This window comes from Phalacrocorax aristotelis, chromosome 1 (assembly GCF_949628215.1).
Source record: "Phalacrocorax aristotelis chromosome 1, bGulAri2.1, whole genome shotgun sequence".
In the NCBI taxonomy this organism is placed as follows: domain Eukaryota; kingdom Metazoa; phylum Chordata; class Aves; order Suliformes; family Phalacrocoracidae; genus Phalacrocorax; species Phalacrocorax aristotelis.
Genome location: NC_134276.1, coordinates 176,710,560 through 176,730,905, shown reverse-complemented (window position 1 = coordinate 176,730,905; position 20,346 = coordinate 176,710,560). Strand labels below are relative to the sequence as shown.

Below are 20,346 nucleotides of genomic sequence, written 5' to 3'. Positions count from 1 at the left end.
GGAGAAATGAAATTGTCAGTGTAGATCCTGCCGCTGCCCATTCTCTAACAGGCACCAAAACTGGGGTCAACACCAGTGCCTATGTTTTTCCAGACTGAAAAAGAAGTCAAAGCCCCAGAAACAGGCATTTTCGTTTTCAAGTCATTGAAGTCAATGGGATTTGATTATATGAAAGCCACTTCTTTGGTTCAAAATATCTAGTGACATGGCAGTCCAAACAGGCTTCATGAACAAGGTTTAATGTCAGACTACGCTGAAAAATAAGTGCAAGGACCTGCTCCTTGTTCCAGCAAAATGCCACTGATTTGGACATAGTTCTTGCCTGAATAAGCTCTGTAAAATAGACGTGCTGGCTGTCAGTGAGGTATATTTGGTCTGTGCGATTTTTGCAATAAGTGCTTTCTGCTCTCACATTTTCTAAGCACACTCTCCCATCAGGTATTTATACATATTGATGAGATCCCCCCTGAACCTTTTCTTCTCCAGGCTGAACAGTCCCAGCTCTCACAGCCTCTTCTTATAGGAAAGATATTTCAGTCTATTAATCATCTTAACAGCACTGCTCTGGACTCAATACAGTATGTGCATGTCTCTCTTGTACTGGGGAGCCCAGAACTGGATACAGAACTCCAGGTGTGTCCTCACCAGTGCTAAATAGAGAAGGATCATCACCCTTGACCTGCTGGTAATGCTTTTCCTAATGCAGCCCAGGGTACCATTGGCCTTTTTAGCTGTGAAGGCACGTTGATGTTTCATGTTGTCCACCAGGACCCCAAGGTCCTTCTCGGCAAAGATGTTTTCCAGCTGATCGGCCTCCAGCATATATTGGTGCATGGGCTTGTTCCTCCCCAGGTGCAGGACTTGGCACGTTCCCTTGCTGAAGATCTAACTTTTGCATACAGTCCCTCAGATGTTTACAATATGCAGAATATATGCATATTGTAGTTATATTTCTAGAGTATTTTTCATGTGCCATTGTCATCAGCAAAGTGTCATTTCCCTGGCAATAACCTGAATCATATATTGTGCTGGAATTATTTTTGCCTCTCCCAAGCCTGCATTTGGTTTTGCATAGCTCCTCCTCATGATGAATGCAAACAACACATACCCCTGCGCTGGCAATAGCTGCCTTGTTGAGAGGGTGGGAAATAGAATCACTATACCCCCAAAAGGAGATTAAAAACAAAACAGGGAGATTAGAAAACAGCTGTTGGGGAGTGGTGATGATGGGGCAGAAAGAGGACACTCCCAAGGCAAACATCCTCTGCACCACAGTTCAAACCAAAATAAACCAAACTAAATATAGAGGGAACTAAAGGGATAGTCTCTGGATATAAAATGTGAGTCAGACCATACTGAAGAACAGGACAGGTGGTACAATACACTGGACAAAAGGCTGTTTACCTTGCACGCAGAGGAGCTGTGAGGGCTCTGATGGGCCCCAGAAGAGCTTCTCCCCTACATTCTTGGAAGGCACCTCCACCTGTCAAACGAGGGTACGGTGCGGGCTAGGAGGCACAGTTTCCAGCTCCACTCACATTTTTCTTCCCCCCTGGAAGCTTCTTTCTCCAGATCACAAAGAGGCTTCAGAAACACCTGCAATATGAACTTTCTCCACACTCTTCTTTTGATCTGCTGCCCAGCCATGCCAACACCACCCCTTCCTCCCCACCACTGCACAGTGTGGCCTTGGCCCCTCACCTGTCTGCTTCTGGCTTTTCTGTTTTCTGGGGGCTGCCATTGTGCCTCTCCCAGTCATGGGGCAGTGGGCTGAGCTGTGTTAGCTGGAGAGGGCACCAGGGAGTCACACTGAGCCTGGACCAGTCACTGTAGTGCCCAGCAGGCCAAGAAATCTGTGCTTTTGGCTACAGGCGAGGTGAGGAGATGAACTACTGGGATTAGTGATACCTAAGAAGGACCTGTGACCAGGCATGACTCGCTCATAGAGAAGAGCACTGGAAATAGGAAGCATCTCTAAAGATGGGCTCAATGAAACTAGAATCAATCCCTATAAAAGCAAAGGTGAAGCAGAAGAGAAGTTGTCTCAATTGCTGATACCATCAATCACCTACACCTACAGCTGAGCACCCCACCCCTTCCTCAGGCGGAAGAAATTAATGACCTTGTCCTCTGGTGTAGCAAGTTTGCTGAGGAATTAACCTTAGCAGAGGCTCTGTCTCCAAGTTCCAGACAGCAACCAGTAACTGCCATGGGATAACTCACAGGTCCTGAATCTCCGGGCAAGAGGAACACAGACTCATCACTTTGCCTTTGTTTAGTGAAGAGACGCCTTCATTAAGTGCACATGTGGGTATCTAATACCTGAGGATAGGTTCCCAGAAATAAACACCAAGGCACCATCAAACTAGTTATGAGCTTCTGGATTAAAAAGTAACACTCTTCAAAAGCTACTACAAACGTTGATTGATTCACTGGTGAGGAAATCTTGCATTTTTGTATGGGAAGGAAGAAATTGTAACAAAAATACGTAACAGAGACTGCCAAAGTGGAATTGCTGACAGTGCAAAGCAATGTGGGGTTGTCACAAACTGGGTATCTTCCCCCCCACCAGAGTCTAAGGAAACTGGTGCAAATGCTGGGTTGCCAAGGGTGTGTCATGTCAATGGTTATTCTCTGTGAGTGGGCTCAGGGCACCCACCTTATGGGCTGTTGCTGCTGGTGGGCTTGCTCTGAAAGGAAGCTGGCTCCACCTTAAACGCTCTGAAGACAAATTAATACAACCCCATTGCTTCTAGTGTTAACTTCATGATTTGATTTCATTACATGCTTGATTAATTTAGTGGCTGGATAATTTGAACCCATTGATTTATAGATTCTGGCTTAATTATAACCTTAACATTATCATTGCATTGTTCCGTTTTTAATTAGCTCGGCAAGACTGCAGTAAGTGAGCCCAACAGTCAGGTTTATGTGTTTATTTTCCTGTTTATACTTGCTAAAAAAATGCAGAAAAATATGTGTGCTGATAGCTATTTAGAATCCCAAACATTTGGAAAGAAAACCGTAACAGATGCTAGATGTGTTTGGCTTTTTTCCCCTTAGTAACTCACACAAGGCAGAAGATACCACCTCTCCCACACAGATAATGAGCCGTACTGACCAAAGGATCAAATGACAAATTATTGACAAGTAGCTACAACTTCAGACTTTGTCAAAGGGGTACTGATTTTCCTAGGTTAAGAAACCTAGGAAAATAATAAGGGAGATGAATATAAAAAATAAAAATAAGGGAGATGAAGAATCATTGGGAGAAAATATTCTCAAACAAAAAGTGCACAAACCAGTGCACTTTCAGAGAAGTACTATTAAAAAAAATAAAAAAGGACAACAGCATTAAGACTTCTCAGGGATTTTCTTTGCTTCAGGTGTCGACAAAGGAGGCGAGGATCTGGACACAGAAAGGAAGAGGGGCACAAGATAAGTGACTGTAGCAAAACTATTTTAGACCTGCAGCTGTGTTGTAAGAGATCCCTGCATGGCTCTCAGCGCTCTCCCACATCAGGGGGAGTGTTCCCTTTTCCCTGACAATGCACAGAAGGCAATATCCTCCAACCTTATGCCTCTGTGCCATTTATTGCTGGCTGCTTTTGTTTGTTGCAGTGCCAGTGACAACTGCTTGAGCTTACTCTGCTGCCATTTGTGCAGGTCTCTGTGCAGAGAGGAGGCTGGTGCCCTCCTCCAGCTGTTGTCACAGGAATGAAATATTGGAAAGTGAATGCCTCATATACTCCACGAACTGGGGAAGTTCATGGCACTGCTTTGATCTTTTCATTATTCCACAGAGCCATTGCCTGACTATTCAACCCCAGCTTGACAGCTTGAATCATTAGAAAGAGGGACATTAACGCATTTAATATATATACATGACCAGAATGCTGACTGTTGACAAGGTCAAAGAAAAATAATGAAATGCCATAATTAACAAAATATATTGGCTATTAAAATATGATGCCTCATTCTCTTGACAGAGACGCTAACAAGAAAAAATGACCTTATTAAAAGTCTTCATGTTCCTGTAAATCAGAGGCATGGTTTTTATGGTGCTGCTGGCCACAGGTTCTAACCAGCAAAGCCTCCAGGAGGTGTTCTCTGCAGAGCTCCGCAGCCCCGTGAAGTGCTGGGCGGGAGTGTCACGCTGAATTAGAGCTGGGGATACCTCGCTGAAAAGGTCTGATCCAGCAGTCATCTTTGCTTTAAACCCACACCAATCCGCAGCCGCCTGAATTAAAGTACCGCAGCGTGGCTAAAATGAGCCCTGCATGTGCATTGCAACGATGAGTGATGGTAGGAACTGGATGTATCTGAAGCACAAGATGCATCAGCTAAAAGTAGCCAATAATAAACAGCATTATCTAATAGATCCCAGGGCAAAAGGTTTGGATTTCTCTGTCTTAATTTATGGCAGCCTGTTTCCAATCTTAATCCTTCCATTATTCATTCTTCCTAAGTGCAGAAGAAGGAATTCACTGCTTGCACTATTTGAATTCTGGAAAGGGACGATGTTATGCAATTTGTTATTCTTATTGGAAGTTGGTGGCTTCTGGTGTTTTGGCCTAAAACCTGAAAGCCCATTAGAGGGTGTATCAACACCACAGCTACAAATAAATCCTTAAGGTTTGAAAAATATTTCTTCAGTTGTAGCAAAAAACAAGCTGCTGTAACATTAGGAGGAGCTTTAACTAATTGGAACTGCTTAATGCATGCTCAGCAACAGCTGGAATAACAGAAAGCTGTGTCTGACTAGGAACAGCAGATGTTATGAATTTCATCTGGTCAGATCCGGTGGCTGATGGGGAGGTCCTGCTCCACATCTGTGAAACAGTCACCGGATTCCACATGCCAACTTTCTGAAGCAGACAGGTTTAGAAATAAAGGAGCACATTTTCTCCAGAACTGTTGACAGTGAAATATGCAGCTCTCAGGCAGCCTTCAGAGTAGGTCGAAAACAGTGAGTGTGTAGAAACACTTTATAAATGCTAATTGTGAAGACCACTATGTTTAAAAATTGTGATTTGTGCTCCAAATGTCATAATATGCTATTTTAAAGTCAGAGATTAGGCAATATTCAAATTAGAAGCAAGTATGGGATTTTTATTACAGTAATTATGCCACTGCAGTTGCTGGCATGGATGACACTAATTATACTCTGTAAAAATGTCTTCTGTATCTTACATGTTCACAAAAGACAAAGCTTAGTGGGCATAAGACCACTGATGTGATAAAAGCCATGCGGATAATAAGGACAGGATCCAAAGAGCACTTGCAAGTAGGTTAGGTGGGTTGCAGGTATGAGAGTATTACAGCAGCAGCCTGGGAAAACCTCCCAAAAAGCATCTAGGCCCAAGATGCCACAAGCATTTCTGGTTTTCTTCCAAGCAAGTGATGGGCAGAAGGTCTCGTGGTCAAGTTTTGCACAGCATCCTGCTGGCAAGGGGATTTGGGCAGGGAGCGGGAAGCCTGAATTCATGTTCTCCCAACGTGGTGATGTGCACCCCCCGCTGCCGAAGCCTGGTGTGTACCCCCTCCAAATCCCAGCAGTGCTGTGCTGCCAACCAGAGGAAATACAGACCAGCAGGAGTGAGTGTGAAGGTAGAAGTGGGAGAAGGGGAGTCTTGCCCCTGCAGCCACATGATGCAGAGGGGAATGGCCTGGCTCCAAAGACTTTTTATGCATGTCACTTGTAGGAGGGAAAGCTTTGTTCTTTACTGCTCTCCATGAACTGGTTAAATTACCTTCCATGCATTTTCATTGACTGTGACCAATCGTATCCAGCTGACATTCATCCATGACAGCTTGGGTGGGGTTTCTGATAGATCTTCCCTATATGTGCTGTTCTCGTAGCTCCAGAGATGGTTTTGTTGCTGCAGGAGAGGGGGAGGAGGTGAGGGTGAGTGAGATGCAGCCAGGAGCAGAGAGCTGATGTAAGCCAGGCTTCTGTGATCTGGTCTAAGCAACAATAAGAACTCCACTCTTCTGTTTTTTGCCAGTTTGTTGCAATCACACTCATTCGTTCCTTCCTTCAGCTTTATTTCTGTGAGGACTATTGACTCCAGTTAGAGATCCAGTGGCACAAGACTGCGTAGCTCTTTTCATACAGGGAAACTGCAAAGAAAGCTTCTTTCAAACAATTGTAGAATTAAAAAGTAAATAAAATTTGGCAAGCCAGACCTTTTGCTCCATTTCTATTGGGTGACAGACATGTAGAAGAAGCAGTTTTCTCATTCCCAAGCTGATTTTGAACAGAGTACCTTTCATGTTTTCCAGATATTCCTCTTCTGTTCCCACTTTTCCATTCTTGCTAACTGCACATGAGGAAGGAAATTGCATCTGCCAATAAGCACAAAACCAAATTTTTTTCAGCAAGAATGTCATCTTACACGAGGTTAAAGTGCTCAGTGAATTTCAGCCTCAGTCACTCTAAACATTAAACTCCTGGGAAGCACCTTGTGGACATTTAAGATGAGCTGGAATTGGGGTTGGCTACAATCATCTGCTTTTATGGCTTTTCATGCCTTTTCCTTTGCTTTGGCTCCAGGACTGGCTTGCTGCCATTAGCTTGCTGGGTCTCCTGCCCTTTTTCTCCTTCACAATAGCAGCAAACCTATTAATAGGTGCCAAAAACCCTTTAGGCTTTTCAGGAAGACCAGCAAGTTACTGGTGCTAACACCAGAAAAACCCCAAACACCAAACCTTTTATATGTATCTCAAAATACATGTGTGAAGCCTTTAGAGGCTTAAGTGTACTCAGTGTGTTCTGCAGGCTCCACACCCCTTTTCTTATCCCAACCGTCTTGTGCTTTAATACCTCTCTGTCCTTCTCCTTCCAAGCTGAAAAACCAGTGAAACACAACCAACTTGCTTAAATAAAGATGCTGACATATAAAGAATACTGGTAAGCAAGCCTCACATGCATGGCTTTGTGTTTCTCACTAAATAGTCTTAATTTCTTTTTTCTTTTCCCTGGCCATTTAATCAAGCTTCCCCCTCACAATCAAGAATTATTTTTATACACATTAGAAGATGTATTGCTGCAACCAATTATCCTTCATTGTGGGGGTTCACAGTGGAGCAGATATGCACCTGCAGCCCATGGAGAGCCCCACTCTGCAGCAGGTGGATGTGCCCGAAGGAGGCTGTGACCCTATGGGAAGCCCACGCTGGAGCAGGCTCCTGGCAGGGCCTGTGGCCCCATGGAGAGAGGAGCCCAGGCTGGAGCAGGTTTGCTGGCAAGACGTGTGACCCCATAGAAGGGAACCCACACTGGAGCAGTCTGTTCCTGAAGGACTGCGCCCCATGGAAGGCACCCACACTGGAGCAGTTTGTGACGAACTGCAGCCCGTGGGAAGGCCCCGTGTTGGAGAAGTTTGTGGAGCACTGACTCCCACTGACTCCTGTGGAAGGGACCCCACGCTGGAGCATGGGAAGAGTGTGAGGGAAGAGTGTGAGGAGTCCTCCACCTGAGGAGGAAGGAGTGGCAGAGACAACGTGTGATGGACTGACCGCGACCCCCATTCCCCATCCCCCTGTGCCATGGGCAGGGAGAGGGTAGAGAATTTGGAAGCAAAGTTGAGCCTGGGAAGAAGGGAGGGGTGGGGAGAAGGTGTTTTAAGATTTGGTTTTATTTTGTCATACTCTGTTTTGATAAATTAAATTGATTTCCCCAAGCTGAGTCTGTTTTGCCCGTGATGGCAATTGGTGAGTGATGTCTCCCTGTCCACGAACCTTTCATTATATTTTCTCTTCCCTCACCATTTGAGGAGGGAAGTAATATTGAGTGATACTGAGGAGGGGAGTGATTTGAGGAAGGGAGGGTTTTGGTGGGTACCTGGCATCCAGCCAAGGTCAAACCACCACATTCATGTGTTTCTTATCCTGACTATTCACTGACTTTTTTTCTCCCTGAGCTGTCTCCATCAGATCTGGCTGGATGGGCTTGTTTGTTCACTCATTTGTACCCTGCCTTTCATCATGACCTGAATCCTCTTTATGTCACATGTTCAATTCTCTGAAGTTTGAGTGGATTCCAATCACTTGGAAAAAGAAAAAAAGTACAAACATTGCAGTTGGGGCACAAGTAAGAAACGGGAGAGAGAACAGGTTTGTGAGGTGCCTGGCTGTCAAACGCAGCTCTGCATAGCATCAGTCAAAATACCATGGTAAATAAATAGAAGCACATGAGAAGTGTCCACAGATATTAAAACAGCACATAGAGCCATCTACTTGCTAAAGAAACATAGTGCATACCACAAGTGACTGGCATGCTGGCACCTGCTAAATATTTTTTGGCACTGATGCTCCCTGCCAGCTTGAGGTCAGTTTGACAAATGTATTTATGGAGCCACATCTCTGCCTTTGACTCTGCAGATCATTTCTCATGCCTACGCATTAATTATGGTGAAGCAGCAGAATTTGACAGGTTCATGGTTTGTTGACATAATGTGAAAAGAGCAAAAAACCTTCCTTAGGAGAATGGAAATGGGGCACTGATCCTCTGCACTGATTAAATGAGTCCAACCCCAACACTCAAGTGATCCTCTGAAACAGGTTGTTGCTTTAGTTGAAAATGTCTACAATATCAGCCTGAGGCTTAGCAGATAGTTGTGTCCACTATGTTGCCAGCCCCCAAGAAATCATTCTGGACCAGTCAGAAGGAAATGTTTTGTCTGTCTGAATCCAGATCTTCTATGAACTAGGAAGGAGGTGACAGCAGCACTTAGGGCTGGAGAGACACGGGGCATTGAGGATGCAGTGGGGATCGGACCTGACACAGTCCGTGAACTTCTTGTATAGATTAGCCCCAGTTTCTGCTCCACTCAGTTACAGCTGACTTCAGCTGGACTTCTGGGTGCTAAACACCTCCTAAAATTGTCACTAGGTCCCAAACCAGCAAAGTTTGTGGAAAGGCCAGCTTAAACAGCAAAAACAAGTAAGGACATAAAGTAAAGGGAAAATACAGGCTGAAGTGGTTTGGCATTAAGACACCCGAAGAAAACTCCAAAGCAAACCTCTCAAGCTTGGCAAAATGAGAATCCAGAATAAAATCTAATTAGTGTCTTGTCTTTTGAAACAGGACTCCTACATCCGCACAGGAGTGCACAGGGTGAGCTGCATTACCGTGTGTGAGTAGCAGGACAGTTGTCTGAAGGCTTGCATGGACCGACCAGGTACATATGTACTAAAGCGGGAGGGAACAAAGGTGGTTGGATTCTCCACTTCTCACATTAGCATCGCTACTGCAGCCTGCGCAGACCCCCTCTGCTGCACGGTGTAGCTGTGGCCATTCAGGCACACATCTCACCCAGTTTCTCCCTTCCCCCTTTCTTCCATCCACCAGCACAGCTGGATCTGTCCCCAATGAGGAGAATCAGATTCTTCCCATCTGATACGGATGTTTAATGTTGAACAACAAAATTATTTTGTTAGGCGAATAAAATACAGACAGATTCACTGATAACCAAAATCTCCCTGTTGCTGTCAGTGCACTTGAAAATGTCTGTGCTGCAATGGGAAGATGCATTTTATTTAGACTGAATCCACAGCCTGAAAGGAAACAGTAAGCTTTTCAAATTAGTGCCGTTTTTTAAAAGCTTCTCTTTGGTAGTGTTAGAAAAAGAGATCTTCCATAAAAGGAAATTTTCTAAATTAATTCTCCAGCTGGTAGTACTTCGCTGTCCTCATAAAGATGCCGCTTACATTGAGCAAAGAGAGATTAGAAAAACCACCCCTTGGCCCCACCCCCCAAAACTGCTTTTATTTTGCTTGAAGAGATGATGAAATGATCCTGGAGAAGTTGAGCCCTACGAAGGAAAGGGGCTGCACTGCCCGCCAAGTGCTCTGCCAACACGTCTCCAAGGCCAGTGTGTGCGCATGGATAGCATGAGCAGCTGTTTAACCACTTTAAGCTAAAATGCAGGCTGCGAGCTGGGGTGAATCACTCCTTCTGGCAACTAAGGAAGAATGTGGGAGTGGGAGAATAGGGATATAAATTCTGGCAAAAGATTGGAGTGGCTAGCAAGAAGAGCTGCCATTCCTAATAAATTGTTGTTTTCTAATTATTATTCCAGGCACTTGACCATGTATGCTGGTTCACCATAAAGTGGATGAGACCACAGATTCCTAGAAAATAGGGTTGAAAAGGTCTTGTTATTAAAAATTGCCAGTAAAACTAGTCAGTCTCTTGAAGTACTCCATTGCTCTGCTACTGTTGCAGCCCAAACATCTATGCTCTATTTCCTCTACTGTAATCTCATCTTCTTGTTCCTTGTTCACCTAAGGCAGAATATGGGTGGGGGGAGGAAATCAACCACCATATTTGAAGACTGCAGCCTACATTTCCTTCATATTTTCCTCCTCTGGACCAGGCAGTCCCAGTTCTTTCGAATTTCTTTATGGGTTATGTTTTCTAAGGTATCTTTGTTGCTTTCCCTTAGGGTCCCTCCATCTCTATTCTGGGGTGGTATACAACAGAGTACTCTAGTGAAGTTGGAAAAACTGTATTAGCTGTTTTACATTAAAAACCTCCCATTTAAGTGTCCTCACTTGATGATTGCTTTTTTCTCATCAGTATGGCATTTATTTCAATTTGTGATGCATCATAAACCCCCTCACATGTTTTTCAGCAGAACTGATGCCTGCATTTTTGTTTCCTATCCTGCAACAGATTTTTCCTAAGCTTATGTCCTCATTGAACTCCATACTAGCTATTTAAGACTATTCCTCCGATTTGTCATAATCCCTTGAAATTGCGCTCATCTTGCCAGTGTGGTTACAGCCCCTCCAGGCCTTCATCTCCTGAAGACTGAATAAATTTGCAGTCTATTCCATCATCCAGATCACTAGGATGGACCCTTGTCACATCTCACACAATGCAGTCTTCAGTTAGAGAGTAGACCACTAGTGACTACCACCTAACTTCCCCTGTCTAAGGTATTCTCGTTCCCCTCTTACCATAGATTCATCTGGACAAAATTTCACTGGCCTGTGGTGTAAGATAATGTCAAAAGCTTTCCTAATACTGAGGCACATAATTAAATTTTTCTGGTGTTTCGTTTGATGAACAGGACAAAAATGTTTTCTTGGAAGCACCTGAACACTATGCAAAGGCTACTGAAGGAACCAAGTGCTAACAGATGACAGAGCAGGAGTACATTATGTCCTTTGAGACTGTTCCAGTGACAACTCTTAACCCTACTGCAGTGAAAAATGGAGAGAAGTCTCACTCTCACTTAAACTTATCCACCTAAACATTAGGCTCCTGGTCTATGCCAGTCAAGCTGGCCTTCATCCTCTGTCAATGAAGAGGCACAAACACTGGTCTTCAACATTGGTGTAAAATTCAAATAAGTCATCATCACAAAATGCCGATTTCTTTGACTAGCTAAACTAGGTAGCTCATATGAGGTTCGGTAATTCCCTCCTCTGTGTGCTTCAGTTACCTCCCTCTGCAGAATTTCATTAATATGAAATATTAATGCTCCCATTGACTGTCAGCTTGAAGGTCTTCACAAGAGAGACAGGTTCCTACTATGTACTTTTGCGGTGGCCTTGTCAGCTGAGGTCTTTGAATACTATTGTAAAATCAAAAATAAAGAAAAAATGTTGGGTTTGGTTCTCCCCACTACACCACAATGACTTGAAATTTATTGTGTTTGAAGAGAATCAGGCCATTTCTTTTCTCTAGGACCATCCCTCAAGGCCCAAAGAAATGCCCAGCAAAAGCAAGTCTTGGGCTGTAATTTCAAAGAATTGACTGGACATCTGTTATGTTTCTATTTAATAGAAAGGCTCTTTCTAAAGCACACAGAACTTCAAAGCTCTTCCATTGGCCTAGATTTTAGGTCATAACCCAGCAGCCAGACTGACAGTCATAAGGACAATTAGACCAAGGAAAGGAAATACCTTTGCTCAAGTGGGTGAACTGGAGCACCCTCTCCTGCTTCTGTGAGAGAACTTCTTTTCTGGTTTCAGGTTGACCCACAAGCAATGGCAGATGAAGCAAGGACACTGAAAGTATCCTTGAAGGTTTCAGCAGAAAGAGATGAAAGGGATGTGAATCAGCTCCTAAGCAGCTGCAGTTTACACTATGGCTTAACAACATGACCCCAGGTCAATGGCAGCTTCCCATAACATGCTGGGCTGCAGGCTCTGGTGGTTTAGGAGCTGACTCATGAGCCTTCCTGTCACCCCTGCTTTAGGGACATGACTCCCTGAAGAAATATGGGGCAAACAGCTACGGCAATCCATCTTAACCTGCCGCCATGGTGTGTCAACACCACTGAATCATCTGGCAAGCTGCACTTGCACTCCCAAAACACTTCTGCACCAGGAGGATGACTTTATTCACACATTTGCCAGGGACAGGGTACTCTGCACCCTTCAGGAGTCTCCCAACCACAGTGCAGGAGGCCTCTTCCAAGAGGACCCATGCTGAATCCCAGTGTACATTTCAGGTGGGAGGGCTGATGGGGACAGAGGGGCACTGGCCTTACCAAGGCAGCTGTGGTTGGCTGTTCTGCAGCCCTGGTGAAAAGCTGCCTGGGCTCTGTCCTGAATTAGAATAAATTCTCCAGTTTATATAACTATGCTCACATTGCCCAGCCATGCCATTTGTGTGATGGCATGCAGTATAAATATCCATGTTCAAAACTCTCCTCTTTATTAGACAAGAAATTCTTGCCTGTCCTGGGTCACCGCTGCAGAATTGTACCTGCCAAATCTCCAGGCAGTGGGATGCCATGAGCGTAAAAGCACAATCTAGCATCCAATTTTAAAAAACCAACATGCTTAGTCTCACTAGCTGTGAGTGTGAGTCAGAAGCCAAAAATTCTTTCTATTAATTGCCATGAAAGGACGAATAAGCCAGGGAGATCACCCAACATCCTGGCATCTGCAGTCCTCTTTTCTGCTCTCCATCCCTTTCCTTGTTTGCTGCCGCAGTCACTTTTGCACAGTGGAAAGGGGAGACTGAAAGATCATCCTGAGCTGCTGGGTTCAGTCTGCCCCAGCCACTGTTCAAAAGGGTCCACAATACAGGTATGGCTCCAAGAGCACATGGCAATGCACAAAAAATGAGTTCAAAAGGCCCAAGCAGCAGGGTTTCCCAGAATGAGTGGGGAGAGCAACACCCCAGCTCCTGTGGGACTCATCCAACAACCTCAGCCTGTATTGCCAGCTGAATGAGGAACACTAACACAAACTATCTAGGAAACTAGGTCCTTTAAAGGCAGTCACTTGTCATCTGAGGTACTTCAGCACACGATTACTCCAGCCAGAGGCATGACTGCCCAGCTGTTTGCCACTTCCCAGTCTCAGGCATTTTATGTGAAGAACAGTTTGCATCAAGCCAGTGCTACTAAGGCTTCCTCATACTGGGAGGATGGAGCCAGGGGGAAAGGAAGGAAGGAAGGAAAGGCTAGCAAAGATTTACTGAGTCATCCTAGTTCCAGGTTGTGGCAAAAGGCTGCCCTGAATCTAGGAGAGGTCTAGGGTGAGGAAGAGAATTCCTGTTTTAACCAGATTATATTTGGATCCTTACCAGATTATTTGTTTTTCTTTTTTTTCTTTCTCTTTTTCTTTTTTCTTATTTTTTCTTATTTTTTCTTTTTCTTTTTCTTTTTCTTTTCCTTTTTCTTTTTCTTTCTCTTTTTCTTTTTCTTTCTCTTTTTCTTTTCCTTTCCTTTAAATATCTCCAACAGAATCAGGAATTTGTCTACTATTAGTACTCTCTTTATTATTATGCAGGATAATGGATTTTTAGACAGTGTCAGAAAGATTTGGTCATGATGAAGACTGCATCTTTTCCAATGTTGAAGACAGTGCTTTAGGTGCAAGTCTACAGAATAACAACGCTGCAGAATAACTATGGAGTAATTTCCAACTCCCTTGCTTCTCACTTAGGATTGTATTAATCAGAATAATTACATGTGTTAAGAAGTATACCTTTGCTATGAAAGACAGTGATGCTGTCCACCTCTGGAATAGGTTTTGCATGACTTCCATGCATGGGTAGGTAATGCATGCCATATCCCGCTCAACCCAGCAGTTAGCGCAGGTTTAATTACAGACCTTCTGTGTTATCATCTTACATGTGTAGGCTTTTGTGAAGCATTTGTGAATAATGAAGGAAAATCAGTCAAAAACTGAATAGCTACCACCCTCTTTGCATAAAAACGGGTGGGAAAATGTAAATCTATTCTCTCACATAGTGTAACTTAGCTAAGATTACAAAGACATGAAAAACCATGTATCCAGTGTCCAGAGCAAGCCTTTTCAGGAGGACATCTTTCATTAGTAATCCTTTTCCCCATACAAACTGCCCTTCTTCTCCCTTACATACTTTCTATCTCCTCACACCTGTTATTTTCAAGGTTAGGATAATGCAGTGCATATCCCCAAGGAACCAGCAAAATGGGTACGGAGTATTTTTCTAGCCAGGAAGAATGAGCTCAGCTCAGACAGATTGTTTACACAGCCAGACCTCCAAAAACACTCGTAGTCTGCATTAGGTTTACTCGTAGTCTACTGGTTTATCAGATCATACAAGTGATTTCATCTTACTGTAATACATCAGCTTAACGGGACACATCCTTTGCAGATCCCTTCTGAGAGTGTCCAGCAGTGGTCCACAGATAACACCAGTAACAATGTCGGTGATGGTCAGCAAGGCAGGCATTTGCATTCTGCCCCAGTTTTAAGTAACAGAGGCCTATTTTCAAGATGAGTCAACTCATTTTATGCCAAGAACAGTTGGCATCAGTGCTACAAAACCATTTATGTTACCACATTGTGTTCAGTCATTTTAGTTTTGCAATCATAGAGCCAAACAACAGGATGTGAGTTAATGGACCTTTGATTAAAGCTCAGGATAGTTTTCACTATTAATGAACATCAGAGCTCACCAGCTACCCAAGAACGCAGTGACTTGGGAAGAGAGTTCAGATGTTTTTAGCAAAAAATACCCAGCAATGACAATCAATCCTTCTAGAAAATTTCTACAGAGTCCATTAGTGATGGTGTGGGTAAAGGCCTATTCGCTTCCCTGAAACAACCTCATACTTGCATGATACCTGAGCACAGACAAAGTATCTAAACTAAGGACAATAATAAAACAGTATGGTTTTATTATAACAGTATAAAACAGCAGTAGATCTTGCACTTTTCATCTCCAGAGGTCTCTAAATAAATTGGGCTCTGAACTGCCCCCTCACTGAAGCTGGGAGATTTGCTGGAAAAAGCAGTAAGGGAGAGATCATCAACTAAATTATTTTAACAATGAAGTTGCTACTGGAGCAAATGTGGCTGTTAAAAACTGATGGTTCAAACAGTTTGTAATGCCCCCTTTTTTGAAAAAAAAAAAAATGGACAGGGAAAAGATCATTTATCCAGTTGCTTGTGCTTCTTCCTAGGCATCCAGACCTGGCCACTGCTGGAAGCAGAATGGGGCTAGATGGAATGTTGATAGGGACCTGTCGTCTCTTCTTTCAGTAGGACTGGCTCCACAGTGGTCTCCCTCATGTTCCTCACTGCTAAATCATAGTGCAAACCAGAATGGTTGACCGTTAGTGACTGAGAAAATGGTTGCTCTCAATAACAGGGCTTTTTCTGGGTAGGCACAATACTATTGCACACATAGACATAAACCTGTACTTCTCTACTCAAGGGGCTGTCCACTTTCTAGTCTGCACACGGGGTCGTTTCACCTGGCCGAAGCCTTGCATACGAATCATGGGAACTGAGGATGATTAGCTGCAGCCAGTGCTTTGACATAGTCCGTATTGCTTTCATTTAATAAGCTAAATAAAAGTTTCCTAGATTTGACCTTGTTTTGCTTTTATGACTCTAGGAGAAACAGTTATGCTTTCCTATCTCAAAATGGCTTGAGTCACAGACTTAACCTTGCCTTGACACCACTTCTTTCTATGTACTTGGCTAAGTATAGGCAGAGTGGTCAGAAGTTGCTGTGATTCAGCTTTGGTTATTCCCTGCTATAAATTGGATGCTCAAGGCTGTGCCTAACATGTAGGGAAGGAGAGGGCCTTCTGGCAGCTCTTTAATTTTGGAGGGGGATTGGCTTTTTGGTTGTATATTTTTTTGGTGGTTTTCTGTTGTGGGGTTTTTTAAATCCTGTTTACATTTCTTTCTCCTTCATTTTCCCCAGAATGATAACACAGGGAAATGTGAGAACTAGGCGCCAGTTTGCTGTTTAGTCAGCCAAACAGGAACGGGAGAATTGTCTCTTGTACAGGTGCTCTTTACTCCAGGGGAATTTAAATGCTGCCTCTGCAGCAGTCCCAGCTAACACCAACCTGACAGCAATAGGTGAAATATAGAGCACCCTCAGCACCACGCATCATGTTGGTGCAGGAATGCTGTTAAGCAGCCTGGTGTGAGTTACATTTCATCAATAATGAAATCAGCCTGCTAAATTTCCTCTGAGAATGAAGCAGCAATAAGCAGAAGCAGCCCCTTTTCTGCCCAAAATTCACTGAAATTATGCAAAGAACTCATTGCTTTGAAATATGAAAGAAACTCCATGTCCTTTTCAGCAGGACAAACTCAATTAGACATAAAAAATGGAACAGCTGCTTTTTCAAAGAGACAGATGACCTTATGGTGTAATTTTCACACTCAGTCGATCAAAGCTTGTGGTGTGATTCATTGACCATGAGAATGAGACTAGACGAGAGACATTGTTGAAAGGTCATTCCTTCCTATGGATACAAGAGGCTCAAGTAAAATATTACAAGGGCACATGCCCCTCCTTTAGGAGATGTTGGCCACACCTCCACCTGCAGTGAAACAAGAGAAGATAAAAAAGCAAACATTGTGCAATAATGCCCAACACTATGCACAAACATTAATGTTTTGCCTATGCCCCTAAGGTCAGTGATGGAGCTTTCCTACCCTGAGATTTTGCTAGGGAGATTGATCCTGGCCAATGAAGCCAATGAGAATTAGTGTGTTGATTACAATGGACAGACCCGTTGTGAAGGAGGATGGAGAACAGCTGAAGAGAGATGACAGCTACAGCTTACAAGAGCAGGTGTTGGGATTTAGATTCAACTGTTACCATTTGCCTCATTTAAGCCAATATTCCCAAGCCTGGGTACCTATAAATAAAATAAAGGAATGAAAGTCCGTGTGAATGAATGTGCAAATACAAGCCAGAAAGCTTTTGCAGTGTATGATGATGCCTCTTGCTTCTTCATTGCAGGCAGCATGAGTAGGACCAAAGTGGCTCCTTCCCCTGCAACTTTGGCTTTGGGTCCAGGAGGGGGAGTTGTTCTCTCCTGAGCAGAAAGCACAAGAAGGCAGTGTTTTTAGCGAGCATCGCTAAAGTGAAAGGTGATCCCATTCATACCGTCTCACCAGTTAATACAGTGGGGTGACCAGCTGGCCACCATTTGCCACTAGAAGAAATGACTTGAGAAAGGAGAGCTCCTTAGAAACCATGGTGGTGAGAGAGGCTTGGTCTGAGACAATAACCTGAAGAGCAGAAGGAACTGTCCACCACACACTGTGGACATACATGGAGGGACCCGTGGCCCGGAGCTGAGAGACTACAGGGAGGGATGGAGGAACATTTCACACAGGAATGTAGGCCACCACTGATGGCGGTGACCCTTTTTTGAGAGGAGTCCCACACTGCACCCTGGCAACATGACATTAGCTTGCAGTTAGGTGTTGGCCACATTTCTGGTTATCTAATCAATGCTGAAAATCTGGCTGCCTTCTGCAATGCTGAGTAAACAGGTGGCTAACTCTGAGCAAAGCTGCTCAGCTCTTTCATTCACCTACAGAAAATGGATGGGCCAAAAGATCCTAATCCTCAGCTTTATTGTTGTCGCTTGTTTACATCTTTCTCCAGCCCATGTTGGGTCACTGCTCTCAATGGGCTGTTGAGAAACCTCTCTCTGCAGTTTCCTTCCTGTGCCCTATGAATCCCTTTCATAACTTCCAGCCAGGCATGCAAACACCCTTTCTATTGATAAACCATCTGCTGTGCTGGAGGGAGGTTTTGACTGAAACCTTTTCTTTCTACAAAACCCACCAGTTTGGGTACACACATACACTTAATGACTTTTATTTCGTCAAATTATTTTGGTTTACAAAAGTAAAATCATGACACAGTAGCCCCTCTAAATGCTCCTCAACTTCTCACATTTTTACATTTTTTAAAAAAAAGTTATTTTCATTTTTGGACTAAAATGGCATTTCACTAACAAATGTATAGTTAAAAATACAGAAATTCTAGTTCATAACTAAAAATAACCACAGTGCTTTTCCAGCTTTCTGGAACTGTTTCCCAGCTGTACTGGTTATCTGTGCAGCTCTTCCTCCCCTTGCTCTAAACTGCCTCTGCAAGTCCAATACACAATGCATGCAACCAGGAAGGCAGACAGACTGTTTCTCCAGCCACAGTACTCATATATTACCCTTGTTTGATTCATCTGGAATTACCCTTGTTTGACTCTCCTACAAGTCTGTTGACTTTGACTGAATAGAGATTTACATAATTTCCTCATGGGAATTTTGAAAACTGATAACGCATTGCCCTGAGAGTGTTATTTCCCTATTTTATTTCCACAGCAGAATAAATCTGGATACGCTACTGCATATTACATCACCTGATGTTCATTTCTATTCATTTTTGAATCAGGCAAAAATCACATAATAAAAAAATGTATCTACAATCGTTACTTGACTATGGTAAAAAAAGGAAGAACACCCAGATGCTCACCTCCTTTTCTTATCTCCCTCGAAGATGAAGGAAATATTAATCAAGTGATTTGACAAGATCTTCCCACTCCATACAGTGCCAGGAAAATGCAAGTGAGTGTGTATGTGGCTAGATGCAGAGGCCCAGCTATGACAGGCTGCAGTCATAGTACAAGACTCATAACATCAATGCTTCTCTCTGCTCCTGACTGTCCTAATGCTCTACGTTATACATGGTGCTCGTTATAGCCCATATGAATGCCAGAAGCTGGGATCAGCAGCTTCATGAGAGGACAAAGGTGCAGGAAAATTAAATCATAGGATCATTTAGGTTGGTAAAGACCTTTAAGATCATCAAGTCTAACCATAAACCCAACACTGCCAAGCCCGCCATTAAACCATGTCCCTAGGTGCCACATCTACATGTCTTTTAAATACCTCAAGGGATGGTGACTCCACCAGTTCCAGTGCCTGGCAACCATTTTGCTGAAGAAATTTTTCCCAATACCCAGTCTAAACCTCCCCTGGTGCAACTTGAGGCTACTTCCTCTTGTCCTATTGTTTTTTACTTGGGAGAAGAGACTGACACCCACCTGGCTACAACCTCCTTTCAGGCAGTTGTAGAGAGCAATAAGGTCTTCCCTCAGCCTCCTGATTTCTTGTTTGGTGAAGCCAGAAAGCAGAGTAGCCATAGACCTGATGCATGTGGTAAATGATCTCCAGTCATGACTTATGCAGCCTTAGGCAAAGAAAGTGAAGTTTCTGTTTTTGAAAATCTTGTTTAAAGTCCTTTTGAAGTGTCTCCATTTAACTAAGTAACAGCACAGAGTGGGAAGCACTTCTGTAGGTGCACAGACAAGGAGAAGGAGCTTACCATTAGGCATCTGTGGTTTTCAGCTCTTGTTTTTCCCATCCGTACACCAGAAACAGAAGACTTTAACTCAAATCCAGGGTGCCAAGATGCCTTGTGTAAGAATTGAGAAGATCCAGTGCTGCACTAAGTGTTGTGGGGCCTTACAGACCTGAAGGTGCTCATAAAACTTGGGCCAATAACTGACAAAGTAAATTCCTTTTCTACATCTTTCTCTGTTGTCTTTAAAGTCTGTGTCATCATCAGCCTGAAAACATTGCAGTTTTCCTCCTATGACCAATCTTGTCCCATATTTGACATTTCACACCATGGGTTCTGGCTTTTTGCTCATGCCTTAAGGAAATTAACTGGTAGGAGTTTGGCATGCATTTTCATGGGGAAAAAGGTTATCAAATTCATGAAGCACTGTTTTACACTGCTACTGTGGGAGGCAAGTCCTGGCAACCAAAACCCAGCATTTTTGTAACACAGTGGTCATCATTAAGATCCACAGAACATGCACAATTGTACCTTTTCCTACCCTTTTCCACAAAGAGATAGTGGATTGTTGTAGCGCCTGTAACGCGGTTCATTTATTTTCCAATGTACCCTGCTTTCAGTGGAATCTAAGATATGTAAAATGCTGTACGAGCAATTTCAATATTTTCTTAATTGATACATTCCCTTAGAGTCATTCTGCACCACTGGAGCAGATCAAAGAAGATTGGCTTTCACTCTCAATCCTGCGGCAGAGCCAG

General features: G+C 43.6%; 1 long non-coding RNA gene across 3 annotated transcripts in view; it reads right to left on the bottom strand.

Moving 5' to 3' along the window:
- Positions 1–2,921: 2,921 nt before the first annotated feature.
- LOC142065852 (uncharacterized) overlaps positions 2,922–20,346 on the bottom strand; it is a 49,398-nt gene continuing 31,973 nt past the window's right edge. For 2 of the 3 annotated variants that reach the window (XR_012663643.1, XR_012663602.1), the window contains exon 2: positions 2,922–6,348. This is a non-coding gene — a long non-coding RNA (uncharacterized LOC142065852). The remainder of the gene's footprint in view (positions 6,349–20,346) is intronic. The other variant, XR_012663705.1, reaches the window with a different exon arrangement.